The 13,054-nt window shown below is 47.9% G+C and overlaps 1 protein-coding gene across 1 annotated transcript in view; it reads right to left on the reverse strand.

The window, feature by feature from the left end:
* Positions 1–13,054, reverse strand: part of LOC135056861 (transient receptor potential cation channel subfamily V member 6-like) — a 168,738-nt gene that overhangs the window by 13,061 nt on the left and 142,623 nt on the right. The window lies entirely within an intron of this gene.

Below are 13,054 nucleotides of genomic sequence, written 5' to 3' on the forward strand. Positions count from 1 at the left end.
TTTTTCTATCTTCTTGATACTACTAGTAGCTTACTTTTGGAGTCTGCAGTGCTGCTGACAGTGTCCAGCAGGTCCGTCATTATATAATATATACATGTCTGGCTGCAGTAGTGATATATATATATTTTTTATATCATTATCATCCAGTCTATATTAGCAGCAGACGCAGTACGGTAGTCCACGGCTGTAGCTACCTCTGTGTCGGCAGTCGCTCGTCCATCCATAATTGTATACCACCTACCTGTGGTGTTTTTTTTTTTATCTTCTTGATACTACTAGTAGCTTACTTTAGGAGTCTGCAGTGCTGCTGACAGTGTCCAGCAGGTCCGTCATTATATAATATATACCTGTCCGGCTGCAGTAGTGATATATATATATTTTTTATATCATTATCATCCAGTCTATATTAGCAGCAGACGCAGTACGGTAGTCCACGGCTGTAGCTACCTCTGTGTCGGCAGTCGCTCGTCCATCCATAATTGTATACCACCTACCTGTGGTGTTTTTTTTTTTTATCTTCTTGATACTACTAGTAGCTTACTTTAGGAGTCTGCAGTGCTGCTGACAGTGTCCAGCAGGTCCGTCATTATATAATATATACCTGTCCGGCTGCAGTAGTGATATATATATATTTTTTATATCATTATCATCCAGTCTATATTAGCAGCAGACGCAGTACGGTAGTCCACGGCTGTAGCTACCTCTGTGTCGGCAGTCGCTCGTCCATCCATAATTGTATACCACCTACCTGTGGTGTTTTTTTTTTTTCTATCTTCTTGATACTACTAGTAGCTTACTTTTGGAGTCTGCAGTGCTGCTGACAGTGTCCAGCAGGTCCGTCATTATATAATATATACCTGTCCGGCTGCAGTAGTGATATATATATATTTTTTATATCATTATCATCCAGTCTATATTAGCAGCAGACGCAGTACGGTAGTCCACGGCTGTAGCTACCTCTGTGTCGGCAGTCGCTCGTCCATCCATAAGTATACTAGTATCCATCCATCTCCATTGTTTACCTGAGGTGCCTTTTAGTTGTGCCTATTAAAATATGGAGAACAAAAATGTTGAGGTTCCAAAAATAGGGAAAGATCAAGATCGACTTCCACCTCGTGCTGAAGCTGCTGCCACTAGTCATGGCCGAGACGATGAAATGCCAGCAACGTCGTCTGCCAAGGCCGATGCCCAATGTCATAGTACAGAGCATGTAAAATCCAAAACACCAAATATCAGTAAAAAAAGGACTCAAAAATCTAAAATAAAATTGTCAGAGGAGAATCGTAAACTTGCCAATATGCCATTTACCACACGGAGTGGCAAGGAACGGCTGAGGCCCTGGCCTATGTTCATGGCTAGTGGTTCAGCTTCACATGAGGATGGAAGCACTCAGCCTCTCGCTAGAAAAATGAAAAGACTCAAGCTGGCAAAAGCACAGCAAAGAACTGTGCGTTCTTCGAAATCACAAATCCACAAGGAGAGTCCATTTGTGTCGTTTGCGATGCCTGACCTTCCCAACACTGGACGTGAAGAGCATGCGCCTTCCACCATTTGCACGCCCCCTGCAAGTGCTGGAAGGAGCACCCGCAGTCCAGTTCCTGATAGTCAGATTGAAGATGTCAGTGTTGAAGTACACCAGGATGAGGAGGATATGGGTGTTGCTGGCGCTGGGGAGGAAATTGACCAGGAGGATTCTGATGGTGAGGTGGTTTGTTTAAGTCAGGCACCCGGGGAGACACCTGTTGTCCGTGGGAGGAATAGGGCCATTGACATGCCTGGTGAAAATACCAAAAAAATCAGCTCTTCGGTGTGGAAGTATTTCAACAGAAATGCGGACAACATTTGTCAAGCCGTGTGTTGCCTTTGTCAAGCTGTAATAAGTAGGGGTAAGGACGTTAACCACCTCGGAACATCCTCCCTTATACGTCACCTGCAGCGCATTCATCATAAGTCAGTGACAAGTTCAAAAACTTTGGGCGACAGCGGAAGCAGTCCACTGACCAGTAAATCCCTCCCTCTTGTAACCAAGCTCACGCAAACCACCCCACCAACTCCCTCAGTGTCAATTTCCTCCTTCCCCAGGAATGCCAATAGTCCTGCAGGCCATGTCACTGGCAATTCTGACGAGTCCTCTCCTGCCTGGGATTCCTCCGATGCATCCTTGCGTGTAACGCCTACTGCTGCTGGCGCTGCTGTTGTTGCTGCTGGGAGTCGATGGTCATCCCAGAGGGGAAGTCGTACTCGTAAGACCACTTTTACTACTTCCACCAAGCAATTGACTGTCCAACAGTCCTTTGCGAGGAAGATGAAATATCACAGCAGTCATCCTGCTGCAAAGCGGATAACTGAGGCCTTGGCATCCTGGGCGGTGAGAAACGTGGTTCCGGTATCCATCATTACTGCAGAGCCAACTAGAGACTTGTTGGAGGTACTGTGCCCCCGTTACCAAATACCATCTAGGTTCCACTTCTCTAGGCAGGCGATACCGAGAATGTACACGGACGTCAGAAAAAGACTCACCAGTGTCCTAAAAAATGCAGTTGTACCCAATGTCCACTTAACCACGGACATGTGGACAAGTGGAGCAGGGCAGGCTCAGCACTATATGACTGTGACAGCCCACTGGGTAGATGTATGGACTCCCGCCGCAAGAACAGCAGCGGCGGCACCAGTAGCAGCATCTCGCAAACGCCAACTCTTTCCTAGGCAGGCTACGCTTTGTATCACCGCTTTCCAGAATACGCACACAGCTAAAAACCTCTTACGGCAACTGAGGAAGATCATCGCAGAATGGCTTACCCCAATTGGACTCTCCTGTGGATTTGTGGCATCGGACAACGCCAGCAATATTGTGTGTGCATTAAATCTGGGCAAATTCCAGCACGTTCCATGTTTTGCACATACCTTGAATTTGGTGGTGCAGAATTATTTAAAAAACGAGAGGGGCGTGCAAGAGATGCTGTCGGTGGCCAGAAGAATTGCGGGACACTTTCGGCGTACAGGCACCACGTACAGAAGACTGGAGCACCACCAAAAACGCCTGAACCTGCCCTGCCATCATCTGAAGCAAGAAGTGGTAACGAGGTGGAATTCAACCCTCTATATGCTTCAGAGGTTGGAGGAGCAGCAAAAGGCCATTCAAGCCTATACAACTGACCACGATATAGGAGGTGGAATGCACCTGTCTCAAGCGCAGTGGAGAATGATTTCAACGTTGTGCAAAGTTCTGCAACCTTTTGAACTTGCCACACGTGAAGTCAGTTCAGACACTGCCAGCCTGAGTCAGGTCATTCCCCTCATCAGGCTTTTGCAGAAGAAGCTGGAGACATTGAAGGAGGAGCTAACACAGAGCGATTCCGCTAGGCATGTGGGACTTGTGGATGGAGCCCTTAATTCGCTTAACAAGGATTCACGGGTGGTCAATCTGTTGAAATCAGAGCACTACATTTTGGCCACCGTGCTCGATCCTAGATTTAAAACCTACCTTGGATCTCTCTTTCCGGCAGACACAAGTCTGCTGGGGTTCAAAGAACTGCTGGTGACAAAATTGTCAAGTCAAGCGGAATGCGACCTGTCAACATCTCCTCCTTCACATTCTCCCGCAACTGGGGGTGCGAGGAAAAGGCTCAGAATTACGAGCCCACCCACTGGCGGTGCTGCAGGGCAGTCTGGAGCGACTGCTGATGCTGACATCTGGTCCGAACTGAAGGACCTGCCAACGATTACGGACATGTCGTCTACTGTCACTGCATATGATTCTCTCCCCATTGAAAGAATGGTGGAGGATTATATGAGTGACCGCATCCAAGTAGGCACGTCAGACAGTCCGTACTTATACTGGCAGGAAAAAGAGGCAATTTGGAGGCCCTTGCACAAACTGGCTTTATTCTACCTAAGTTGCCCTCCCACAAGTGTGTACTCCGAAAGAGTGTTTAGTGCCGCCGCTCACCTTGTCAGCAATCGGCGTACGAGGTTACATCCAGAAAATGTGGAGAAGATGATGTTCATTAAAATGAATTATAATCAATTCCTCCGTGGAGACATTCACCAGCAGCAATTGCCTCCACAAAGTACACAGGGAGCTGAGATGGTGGATTCCAGTGGGGACGAATTGATAATCTGTGAGGAGGGGGATGTACATGGTGATATATCGGAGGATGATGATGAGGTGGACATCTTGCCTCTGTAGAGCCAGTTTGTGCAAGGAGAGATTAATTGCTTCTTTTTTGGTGGGGGTCCAAACCAACCCGTCATTTCAGTCACAGTCGTGTGGCAGACCCTGTCACTGAAATGATGAGTTGGTTAAAGTGTGCATGTCCTGTTTATACAACATAAGGGTGGGTGGGAGGGCCCAAGGACAATTCCATCTTGCACCTCTTTTTTCTTTCATTTTTCTTTGCGTCATGTGCTGTTTGGGGGGTGTTTTTTGGAAGGGCCATCCTGCGTGACACTGCAGTGCCACTCCTAGATGGGCCAGGTGTTTGTGTCGGCCACTTGGGTCGCTTATCTTAGTCACACAGCTACCTCATTGCGCCTCTTTTTTTTCTTCTTTGCGTCATGTGCTGTTTGGGGAGTGTTTTTTGGAAGGGCCATCCTGCGTGACACTGCAGTGCCACTCCTAGATGGGCCAGGTGTTTGTGTCGGCCACTAGGGTCACTTATCTTACTCACACAGCTACCTAATTGCGCCTCTTTTTTTCTTTGCGTCATGTGCTGTTTGGGGAGTGTTTTTTGGAAGGGCCATCCTGCGTGACACTGCAGTGCCACTCCTAGATGGGCCAGGTGTTTGTGTCGGCCACTTGGGTCGCTTATCTTACTCACACAGCTACCTCATTGCGCCTCTTTTTTTCTTTGCGTCATGTGCTGTTTGGGGAGTGTTTTTTGGAAGGGCCATCCTGCGTGACACTGCAGTGCCACTCCTAGATGGGCCAGGTGTTTGTGTCGGCCACTTGGGTCGCTTATCTTACTCACACAGCTACCTAATTGCGCCTCTTTTTTTCTTTGCGTCATGTGCTGTTTGGGGAGTGTTTTTTGGAAGGGCCATCCTGCGTGACACTGCAGTGCCACTCCTAGATGGGCCAGGTGTTTGTGTCGGCCACTTGGGTCGCTTATCTTAGTCACACAGCTACCTCATTGCGCCTCTTTTTTTTCTTCTTTGCGTCATGTGCTGTTTGGGGAGTGTTTTTTGGAAGGGCCATCCTGCGTGACACTGCAGTGCCACTCCTAGATGGGCCAGGTGTTTGTGTCGGCCACTTGGGTCGCTGAGCTTAGTCATCCAGTGACCTCGGTGCAAATTTTAGGACTAAAAATAATATTGTGAGGTGTGAGGTGTTCAGAATAGTCTGAAAATGAGTGGAAATAATGGTTATTGAGGTTAATAATACTTTGGGATCAAAATGACCCCCAAATTCTATGATTTAAGCTGTTTTTTAGGGTTTTTTGAAAAAAAAAAAACCGAATCCAAAACACACTTGAATCCGACAAAAAAAATTCGGTGAGGTTTTGCCAAAACGCGTTCGAACCCAAAACACGGCCGCGGAACCGAACCCAAAACCAAAACACAAAACCCGAAAAATTTCCGGTGCTCATCACTAACTGGTGGTCACCACTAGTATAACTATCAGCAAAACTCTGCACTCTCTGAGTACTCCTAATGCTCCAGTAAATCAAGTGTCTCACTCTCTATCTAAACGGAGAGGACGCCAGCCACGTCCTCTCCCTATCAATCTCAATGCACGTGTGAAAATGGCGGCGACGCGCGGCTCCTTATATAGAATCCGAGTCTCGCGATAGAATACGAGCCTCGCGAGAATCCGACAGCGGGATGATGACGTTCGGGCGCGCTCGGGTTAGCCGAGCAAGGCGGGAAGATCCGAGTCTGCCTCGGACCCGTGTAAAAAGCGTGTAGTTCGGGGGGGTTCGGATTCCGAGGAACCGAACCCGCTCATCTCTAACCATATCCCCCCATATTTCCTGAACCAGTGTTAGGGTCTCCTGCCCTGTGCTGCCACGTCGTCATGGCAACCGGGAGACAAGTGCTAGTGGAGTAACCTGAGCGCAGCTGATACTCCGGTTCGGGTCTTTTGCTGTGCAGTGGTTATAGGCTCTGTGCACGGCAGGGGATCCGGTGCTGGTTTTTGTGCTCACAGTCTGTGAGGTCTGAGTGGGGCGTGGACAGCACCTGCTTTATAAGGCCTCTTTTCAGGGTAAGCAGATGCTGCTGAATCTTTGTTGGTTAGTCAGTTCATGAAAGTTAGCCAGTACTGTGTAGCTTTGTATTTGTTTGTTGCTTACTGCAAATAGGCCTGGGGATTTGGTATTACACTCTGCCAATCCAGACCTAGCAGTAAGACTGGAGTCAGTCGTTTAGCTTGCTGGGGTTCTGTTACTACTCTGTGAACTTAGCAAGTTTGCGGCTGTATTCTAAGACTTGCCTGTTTAATCCTGTCTCATTGTGCTAGGAGTCAGGGGTCAGTTTAGTGGCAGTAAGCTAAAACCTGTGCACTGCAAGTGAGAAATAGGATTGTGGAGACTCTCCTTGTGTCTATCATTCCATCTCTGACCAAGGAGTTTACTGCCACACCCGTTGGTAACCCTTTAGGGTTTTGCTGTTGCCCTTAGCAACAGCATTTCGGGTTCTCTATGTATTAAAACACAACATCTTGCTTTTTCCATCTGTGCAGTTCTAATACAAGGGAGATACCCAGTTCCTTAGCCTCTGGGCTTCTCTGTTCACTTTGTGTGTATTTTGTTACCCTATTACCTTCTGTGTACGTTATGTCATATTCCCCAGTTTGTCTGTGAGTCCATTTGTTTTGCATAACAGTTCAAACACCAGTACATTCCTGCAGACACTGGAGTGCATAACAGTTCTGACACCAGTACTTTCCTGCAGGCACTGGTGTGCATAACATATTCAGCAGCCTAATACTCCTGTTGAAATTTTGTGGGAATATGGAGCATACCCCTCAAAATACGTTGCAACAGGTGGTCGATCAGGTGCAGGTCCTGACTCGACAATTTAATGATTTGTCCATTAAAATGCACACCTCCCAGGCTGCTGGTGGAGCTCCCGCAGCAGCAGCACCTGCAGGGGTTAAGGAGCCGAAAGTAAATCTCCTGGATCGTTTTTCTGGAGATCGCTCGCAGTTCTTTTGTTTCAAGGAGAGCTGCAAGCTATACTTCCGGCTTAGGCCTCAGTCTTCTGGGTCGGAGATTCAGCGGGTGGGCATAGTGATTTCCTTGCTACAAGGAGACCCACAGGTCTGGGCATATGGGTTGCAGCCTGACTGTCCGTCGCTTAAAAGTGTTGATGCTTTTTTTACGGCACTGGGCATGTTGTATGATGACCCTGACAAGACGGCCTCAGCCGAGGCTCAGATTTCGATCCTTAAGCAAGGGCGAAGGCCAGTTGAGGTTTACTGTATGGAGTTTCGGAGGTTGGCCCATGATACCCAGTGGAATGACCCAGCCCTGAGACACCAGTACCGAAGAGGTCTTTCTAACCAGATAAAGGACCAACTGGTACAATATCCCTTGCCTGATAGCTTGGATCAGCTCATGCAGTTATCCATCCGGGTGGATAGACGGCTGAGAGAGCGTAGGCTTGAAAGGGAGACTGAGATTTCCTTCCTTCCCAAGGGAACCTCAGACTCTGAGGAATTTTCTGAGGAGCCTATGCAGATTGGGGCTACCCGCCTCTCCTCGCGTGAGAAGACGCGGAGGAGACAGCAGGGGTTGTGTTTGTACTGTGGGAATAAAGGTCATGTGGTAGTATCATGCCCAGAAAAGCCGGAAAACTTCAGGGCCTGAGGGTGATGGGAAATATCCTGTCAGGCCAGAAGTCAGAATTTCCCAAGAAGACTTTTATCATTCCGGTGACCTTGAAGATCCTCGGTCAAACTGTCAAGACTGAGGCCTTTGTGGACAGTGGGGCCGACGGGGTTTTTATGGACCGCCAATTCGCCCTGAAACACTCTGTTCCCTTAGTACCCTTGGCATCGGAAATTGAGATTTGTGGGTTAAACGGGGAACCATTATCCCAAGGTAAAATTACCTCTTGCACTAGCCAGATTTCTTTGTTTATTGGAGCCACACACTCTGAAAAATTGTCCTTTTATGTGACTGTCTGTACTTTTGCCCCATTGGTGTTGGGGTTACCCTGGTTAAGGGCCCACAATCCTCAATTTGACTGGGTCTCTGGGGAGATTCTTAGTTGGGGTACTGATTGTTTCAGGAGTTGCTTGAGCCTTCCAGTCAGGCTCTCGCAGCTAAGTTTGCCAGGATTGCCAGGGTGTTATGCAGATTTTGCGGACGTGTTCTCCAAAAAAGTTGCAGAGGTACTACCTCCCCATCGCCCCTATGACTGTGCCATTGATTTGTTGCCAAATGCTAAGCTTCCCAAGAGCAGGTTGTACTCCCTGTCACGTCCTGAGACTCAGGCTATGGCAGAGTACATTCAGGAGAACTTGGCTAAGGGATTTATCAGACCTTCACAGTCTCCAGTTGGGTCGGGGTTCTTCTTCGTGGGTAAAAAGGACGGTTCGTTGCGACCCTGCATCGACTTCAGGGAATTGAACCGTATCACGATTAAAAACTCATACCCACTGCCTCTCATTTCGGTCTTGTTTGACCAGCTTCGTACTGCCACCATTTTTTCTAAGATTGACCTACGCGGTGCGTACAATCTAATCCGAATAAGAGAGGGGGATGAATGGAAGACTGCCTTTAATACCCACTCAGGGCATTATGAATATTTGGTGATGCCTTTTGGGCTCTGTAATGCCCCGGCAGTCTTCCAGGATTTCATGAATGATGTGCTCAGGGAATATTTGGATAGATTCTTAGTTGTATACTTAGATGACATCCTAATCTTCTCCCATTCCCTGGAGGAACATCGGAAGCATGTACGCTTAGTCCTCCAGAAACTCAGAGACCACCGGCTTGGGGCGAAGCTGGAGAAGTGCGAATTTGAAGTTCAGCAAATCGCATTTCTAGGATATATTATCTCCCCAGAAGGTTTCCAAATGGAGGGTTCCAAGGTACAGGCAGTCCTGGATTGGGTGCAGCCCACTAGTTTGAAGGCGCTTCAGCGTTTCCTGGGCTTTGCGAATTTTTATAGACGATTTATCGCTGGATTTTCGTCTATAGTGGCGCCCTTGGTGGCACTCACTAAGAAAGGGGCGGATGTTGCTCACTGGTCTTGTGAGGCTAAAGCGGCTTTTGCCCGTCTCAAAAGGGCATTTGTTTCGGCCAAGGTGCTGCGACACCCAGATCCAGAGCGTCCTTTTGTGGTGGAGGTGGATGCCTCTGAGATGGGTATTGGGGCAGTGCTTTCTCAGATGGGAGTGTCTGATAATCGCCTTCATCCCTGTGCTTACTTTTCCCGTAAATTTTCGCCTGCCGAGATGAATTATGACGTGGGTAACCGGGAATTGTTGGCTATTAAGGATGCACTCGAGGAGTGGAGACACTGGCTTGAGGGGGCTAAGTTTGTGGTCTCAATTCTCACTGACCATAAGAATCTGGCATATTTAGAGTCAGCGAAGCGTCTCAATGCCAGGCAGGCACGATGGGCTTTGTTTTTTGCTCGCTTTAATTTTTTGATAACATATCGCCCTGGGTCAAAAAACATCAAGGCTGATGCGCTCTCGCGGAGTTTTGCTCCAATCCAGGAGACCACCGAGGAGCCGTTGCCCATTGTTTCCCCATCATGTATTAAAGTGGGCATTACCCAGGACCTCTTATCATTAGTCCTTAGAGCACAGGAGCAGGCTCCTCCAGACCTTCCGGTAGGTCTTTTGTTTGTGCCTCCTAGGTTAAGACAGCGAGTGTTCCTGGAATTCCATGCCAAGAAGTCGGCAGGTCACCCGGGTATTGCCAGAACTCGGGAGTTGCTATCTAGGGCGGTGTGGTGGCCCTCGGTGGCTAAGGATGTGGATCAGTGGGTTCGGGCATGTGACATCTGTGCCCGAAATAAGACTCCTAGAGGGGTTCCTGTTGGCCCATTACATCCACTCTCTATCCCATCTAAGCCATGGACCCACATTTCAATGGATTTTGTGGTGGACTTGCCCAAATCCTCGGGGATGACAGCCATCTGGGTTGTCGTTGACAGGTTTTCGAAGATGGCGCACTTCGTTCCACTGGTTGGGCTGCCATCAGCCAGACGCCTGTCTGAATTATTTATGCTGCATGTTGTGCGTCTCCACGGGTTGCCACTTGATGTGGTCTCTGACCGCGGATCCCAGTTTGTGGCCAAATTCTGGAGGGCATTTTGTTCCGATCTCCAGATTTCTGTCAGCTTGTCGTCAGGCTACCATCCGCAGTCTAATGGGCAGACTGAAAGGGTGAACCAGTCCTTGGAGCAGTTCCTCAGGTGTTATGTCTCCAAGTGTCAGACTGACTGGGTTGCTCATCTGTCCATGGCGGAGTTTGCCTATAACAACGCGGCTCACTCTGCTACAGGGATCTCTCCCTTCCTTTGTGTGTATGGGCATCATCCTAAGGCCAATTCTTTTGACCCCCTGGACTCCACGCCTGGTGGTTCCTCTGTGGTTTCGGTCCTTAGAGGTATTTGGCGGAAAGTGAAGAAAGCCCTTGTGTCTGTGTCATTAGTGACCAAAAGGGTTTTTGATAAGCGGAAAAGACCCTGCAGCTTCAAATTAGGAGACTTCGTCTGGTTGTCTACCAAGAATTTGAAGTTGAGACAGCCATCTCATAAGTTAGGGCCCCGGTTCATCGGCCCTTATAAGATCACCAGGGTTATCAATCCGGTGGCATTTCAGTTAGATCTGCCCCGTTCTTTGGGTATCAATAAAACATTTCATTGTTCCCTTTTAAAACGGGCGATTAGTAATCCTTCTTCCAGTGGAAGACCTTCCCCTCTTCTGATACGTGGCCAGAGGGAGTTTGTTGTTGAAAGGATTCTTGACTCCAAGGTGGTTCGGGGTCGGCTGTCATGTATGGCCCGGAGGAGCGGTCGTGGGTGCGCAGTTGTGATCTTCATGCCCCCAGACTGATACACTCTTTCTTCTCGCAGTTCCCCGATAAACCCGGTGGTAGGGGTTCTTTGACCCCTCGTCAGAGGGGGGGTACTGTTAGGGTCTCCTGCCCTGTGCTGCCACGTCGTCATGGCAACCGGGAGACAAGTGCTAGTGGAGTAACCTGAGCGCAGCTGATACTCCGGTTCGGGTCTTTTGCTGTGCAGTGGTTATAGGCTCTGTGCATGGCAGGGGATCCGGTGCTGGTTTTTGTGCTCACAGTCTGTGAGGTCTGAGTGGGGCGTGGACAGCACCTGCTTTATAAGGCCTCTTTTCAGGGTAAGCAGATGCTGCTGAATCTTTGTTGGTTAGTCAGTTCATGAAAGTTAGCCAGTACTGTGTAGCTTTGTATTTGTTTGTTGCTTACTGCAAATAGGCCTGGGGATTTGGTATTACACTCTGCCAATCCAGACCTAGCAGTAAGACTGGAGTCAGTCGTTTAGCTTGCTGGGGTTCTGTTACTACTCTGTGAACTTAGCAAGTTTGCGGCTGTATTCTAAGACTTGCCTGTCTAATCCTGTCTCACTGTGCTAGGTGTCAGGGGTCAGTTTAGTGGCAGTAAGCTAAAACCTGTGCACTGCAAGTGAGAAATAGGATTGTGGAGACTCTCCTTGTGTCTATCATTCCATCTCTGACCAAGGAGTTTACTGCCACACCCGTTGGTAACCCTTTAGGGTTTTGCTGTTGCCCTTAGCAACAGCATTTCGGGTTCTCTATGTATTAAAACACAACATCTTGCTTTTTCCATCTGTGCAGTTCTAATACAAGGGAGATACCCAGTTCCTTAGCCTCTGGGCTTCTCTGTTCACTTTGTGTGTATTTTGTTACCCTATTACCTTCTGTGTACGTTATGTCATATTCCCCAGTTTGTCTGTGAGTCCATTTGTTTTGCATAACAGTTCAAACACCAGTACATTCCTGCAGACACTGGAGTGCATAACAGTTCTGACACCAGTACTTTCCTGCAGGCACTGGTGTGCATAACAACCAGGACCCACTCTAGAAGCCTCGGTGCTGGTTATGCTTTGGTGGGGCAGGGGGGGCACACATTTTTTTCTATATATTTTTTTTTTTTTACACATTTTTTAACACTGCACACACAAAGAAGCCTGCATAGATCTCACTGATCTGTACAGGCTTCTGAAAACACACTACTCACAGCGTAGCATTTTGAAAAAAGTGTTTTGACCCGAGTTTAGTGATTTTAAGGACGCATTTAAAAACATGATTCTTGGTAAATTTCCATGTTACCTTGGAGATTACTTCAGAGTTTGGCCTATGGTGTTTTTGCATGAAAGTCCATGTATGGAAGCTCGATTCAATAGAACACTCCCATGTTTACTTTTACTAAATTTATAGTACATGTTTGAGGACATGGCTATACACATCCGAGAATGCAAACTTGGGCAAACACGATGCTTAGTAAATTTACCCCTTACTGTATCAGATTGAGTCATGGTATAGGTCTCAATAATTGTCAGCTATTGTTTTAAGCCTGACTAGATGTCATAATGTTGTTTCACTCGGATGTGCAGATTGACTCGTCTTCATCACCAGTGTAGCTCTTCGTATCTCTTAAAATATGGGTCCTGAAAACGCTTGGGAACACCTGCGTTTTCCCTGACACTCCCAGAAAATGGTCAGTTACCACCCACAAACGCCCTCTTCATGTCAATCAGCCTGCGAATGGCTGTGCAATCTAAATTTTCGCACCAGCCTGTCGCTGTTTGGTGATGCTGTTTGGCGACGCACGTGCGCATTGCGGTGAATACGCATGCGCAGTCAATCAATAATCACCCGCTGTGTGAAAACGCACAGCAGGGATCAGGTCTGAATCGGGTCTATAATATATTGTATCACTCTTAATAATAACACACTATGTGAATTACTTAATTAAATAAAAAAAATAAAAAAAAGAAGGAGGTCCAGGGCTGTGTAGAGGGATCCATGCAGATCCCTCTGTGACCATCGCACTGTGTGCCCTGCGGCCATGTGAGAACTTGTGTCATGCAT

The sequence above is a fragment of the Pseudophryne corroboree genome, chromosome 3 (genome assembly GCF_028390025.1).
Source record: "Pseudophryne corroboree isolate aPseCor3 chromosome 3, aPseCor3.hap2, whole genome shotgun sequence".
Lineage (NCBI taxonomy): Eukaryota > Metazoa > Chordata > Amphibia > Anura > Myobatrachidae > Pseudophryne > Pseudophryne corroboree.